General features: G+C 62.4%; 1 non-coding gene across 1 annotated transcript; it reads left to right on the top strand.

Annotated features, from left to right (window-relative positions):
- Positions 1-3,870: 3,870 nt before the first annotated feature.
- On the top strand, positions 3,871-3,989 carry LOC131870610 (5S ribosomal RNA). The gene has a single exon (XR_009368915.1). It is a non-coding gene; the product is annotated as a 5S ribosomal RNA (ribosomal RNA).
- Positions 3,990-4,130: the final 141 nt, after the last annotated feature.

Raw genomic sequence — 4,130 nt, 5'->3', positions numbered from 1 at the left:
TTGGTGCGCACCAGGGCGCGCAACCCCGCCGAAGGTGCACGCGAGGTGCGCACCCGGGGCAAACCGGGCTCCGACTTCGTGCACGCCATGGTGCGCACCAGGGTGCCCACCGCGGCGAAGGTGCGCACCCGGGGCAAACCGGGCTCCGACTTCGTGCACGCCGCACCTTGGAGCACACTTCGGAGCGCTCCTTGGTGCGCACCAGGGCGCGCAACCCAGCCGAGGTGCCCACCCCGGCGAAGGTGCACGCGAGGTGCGCACCCGGGGCAAACCGGGCTCCGACTTCGTGCACGCCATGGTGCCCACCGCGGCGAAGGTGCGCACCCGGGGCAAACCGGGCTAGGACTTCGTGCACGCCGCACCTTGGAGCACACTTCGGAGCGCTCCTTGGTGCGCACCATGGTGCCCACCAGGCCGCGCAACCCAGCCAAGGTGTGCGCACCAAGGTGCACGCGAGGTGCGCACCCGGGGCAAACCGGGGTCCGGCTTCGTGCACGCCGCACCTTGGAGCACACATCGGGGCGCTCCCGGGTTCGCACCGGCGTTGCGCACCGTGGTGGGCACCTCGGAGCGCACCGTGGTGGGCACCTCGGAGCACACCAAGGTGGGCAGCGAGGTGCGCACCTTTGATGCGATGCCTTCACTAATTTCCATAAAAGGCAAAAGAAAACGAGATTTTAAAATTTCCGTTTTGAAAGATAGTGAGAAAAAGGGAATGCTGGTGCCATCTTGAGCCCGCCCTGGTGCGCAGCCCAGCCAAGGTGTGCGCACCAAGGTGCCCACCCTGGCGAAGGTGCGCGCCCGGGCAATTAACCCAACTTCCAACTTCGCGCGCGCCAGGGTGGGAGCGCACCCAACAACCGGGCCTGGGAAGAGCCAATGCGAGAAACCCCACCAAACGCTCTGACAAAAAAAGAGGGGGCGCTCCAGTAACCCCGCTTCGGAGCGCACCCTGGGCAAACCCAGCCAGGGTGCCCACCCCGGCCAAGGTGCAGGCGAGGTGCGCACCCGGGGCAAACCGGGCTCCGACAACGTGCACGCCGCACCTTGGAGCACACTTCGTAGCGCTCCCGGGTGCGCACCTCAGAGCACACCAAGGTGGGCAGCGAGGTGCGCACCTTTGATGCGCTGCCTTCACTAATTTCCAGAAAAGGCAAAAAAAAGAGGAGATTTTAAAATTTCCGTTTTGAAAGATAGTGAAAAAAACGGAACGCGGGTGCCATCTTGAGCCCGCCCGGGTGCACAGCCCAGGTAAGGTGCCCACCCTGGCAAAGGTGCGCACCCGGGCAATTAACCCTACTTCCGACTTCGTGCGCGCCAGGGTGGCAACCGGGCCTGGGAAGAGCCAATGCGAGAAACCCCACCAAACGCTCCGACAAAAAAAGAGGCGGCGCTCCAATAACCCCGCTTCGGAGCGCAGCCGGGGCAAACCCAGCCAAGGTGCCCACCCCGACGAAGGTGCACGCGAGGTGCGCACCCGGGGCAAACCGGGCTCCGACAACGTGCACGCAGCACCTTGGAGCACACTTCGAAGCACTCCCGGGTGCCCACCGGCGTTGCGCACCGTGGTGGGCAGCGAGGTGCGCACCTTTGATGCGCTGCCTTCACTAATTTCCAGAAAAGGCAAAAAAAAATGAGATTTTAAAATTTCCGTTTTGAAAGATAGTGAAAAAAACGGAACGCGGGTGCCATCTTGAGCCCGCCCTGGTGCGCAGCCCAGGCAAGGCATGCGCACCAAGGTGCCCACCCGCGGTGCACGCCCGGGGCAAACCGGGCTCCGACTTCGTGCAGGCCGCACCTTGGAGCACACTTCGGAGCGCTCCTTGGTGCGCACCATGGTGCCCACCAGGGCGCACCCGGGGCAAACCGGGCTCCGACTTCGTGCACGCCGCACCTTGGAGCACACATCGGAGCGCTCCCAGGTTCGCACCAGCGTTGCGCACCTTTGATGCGCTGCCTTCACTAATTTCCAGAAAAGGCAAAAAAAAACGATATTTTAAAATTTCCGTTCTGAAAGATAGTGAAAAAAACGGAACGCGGGTGCCATCTTGAGCCCTTCCTGGTGCGCAGCCCAGGCAAGTTGTGCGCACCAAGGTGCCCACCCTGGCGGAGGTGCGCGCCCGGGGCAAACCGGGCTCCGACTTCGTGCACTGCATGGTGCCCACCAAGGCGCGCAACCCAGCCAAGGTGCCCACCGCAGCGAAGGTGCACGCGAGGTGCGCACCCGAGGTGCACACCCGGGGCAAACCGAGCTCCGACTTCGTGCACGCCGCACCTTGGAGCACACTTCAGAGCGCTCCTTGGTGCGCACCAGGGCGCGCAACCCAGCCAAGGTGCTCACCCCGGCGAAGGTGCACGCGAGGTGCGCACCCGGGGCAAGCCGGGCTCGGACTTCGTGCACGCTGCACCTTGGAGCACACATCGGAGCGCTCCCGGGTTCGCACCAGCATTGCGCACCTTTGATGCGCTGCCTTCACTAATTTCCAGAAAAGGCAAAAAAAAAAAAAAAACGAGATTTTAAAATTTCCGTTTTGAAAGATAGTGAAAAAAACGGAACGCGGGTGCCATCTTGAGCCCGCCCTGGTGTGCAGCCCAGGCAAGTTGTGCGCACCAAGGCACCCACCCTGGCCAAGGTGGGTCACGGGGTGGGTCCTAGGGTGGGTAACGGGGTGGGTACTAAGGTGCGTGCCAAGGTGGGTCATGGGGTGGGTGCCAAGGTGGGCACCAGGGTGGGTGTGCACCAACCCTAGCCAGGGTAGGTCACGGGGTGGTTGTCGGGGTGGGCGTCAAGGAGCCAAGGTGGGTGGCAAGTAGCCAAGTTGCGTGCCAAGGTGGGTGTCGGGGTGGGTGCCAAGGATCCAAGGTGGGTGCCAAGGAACCAAGGTGGGTGTCTGGGTGGGTGCCGAGGTGGGAGCCAGGGTGGGTCCCAAGGTGAGTGCAAAGGTGGGTGCCAGGGTCAAGGTGAGTGCCAATGTGGGTTCCAAGGTGCCAGGGTCAGGGTGAGTGCCAATGTGGGTTCAAAGGTGCTAAGTTGGGTGCGAGGTTGGGTGCGAGGGTGGGTGGGTGCCAAGGTGTGCTAGGTGGAAGCCCGGGTGGGTCGGCATCCCATGGGTGTCGAGTTGGGTGCCTGATGGGTGCTTCTTGTCAAGTTTTAGTCGTCGGGACTCATTTCGAGCCTTAGAGGTCGTTTCTTGTCCGGTTGCCCTGTCTTCGACCTGGGAACCCAATTTTGGTCCTCGGGTCCCATTTTTTTTTGTCTCGCATCCCACTTTTGGCCTGTGGCCTTTTCGGGGTCGATTCTCGTTTTGGGCATCAGAGCATGTTTCTTCTCCTAAAACCCAATATTTGTTTATTAAGTCTCGGAACACATTTTTGTTCTCGTGGACCCATCATGGGTCTTGGAACGCATTTGTGGTCCTTGGGTCCCATTTTGCATCCCGAAACTTGTGTTTTGGTGCTTGATCCCTATTTTGGGTGCCCACCTTGCACCAAGTGCGCACCCGGGGCAAACCGAGCGCCTTGGTGCACCGGGGCAAGATCGAGCGTGCACCCGAGGCGCCCCGAACATGCACCAAGGTGCACTCGGCCCACATGTGAGCGCAGGTCGTTGCGCCCGAGGTGGTGTGTGGGCACCGCGTTGCAGACGGGACACTGCACGCACACGACGCCCCGTCCAGGTGCACGCACGTAGGCCGGGCCGGGTGCACACCCGACGCCCTAGCAAGGTGCGCGCACCCGGGCAGGGCTCACACTTGGCGAACGGGGCGCACTTCGCGAGGGAGGGTGTGCACCTCGACGGGGGTGGGTGGCCGGGGTGGATTCGCACGTGGGTCGCGGTTTGCTAAGTACACACTGCGACAAGCTCATAACGGGTGCGATCATACCAGCGTTAGTGCACCGGATCCCATCAGAACTCCGCAGTTAAGCGCGCTTGGGCCGGAGTAGTACTGGGATGGGTGACCTCCCGGGAAGTCCCGGTGTTGCACCCTTTCTTAGTTTTTCGCCGGGCGTCGCAATGCTATTTGAATAAACCTTTTGCCCGTTTGCGTTCTCGTCGGGGCCGGGCCGGGCCGGGGTGCGCTGCCCGCACTACCGCGCGCGCGGGGGCGACACCGAGCGCGCACCCGAGG

This window comes from Cryptomeria japonica, unplaced genomic scaffold (assembly GCF_030272615.1).
Source record: "Cryptomeria japonica unplaced genomic scaffold, Sugi_1.0 HiC_scaffold_338, whole genome shotgun sequence".
Classification (NCBI taxonomy): domain Eukaryota; kingdom Viridiplantae; phylum Streptophyta; class Pinopsida; order Cupressales; family Cupressaceae; genus Cryptomeria; species Cryptomeria japonica.
This window is presented reverse-complemented; position numbering and strand designations above follow the sequence as displayed.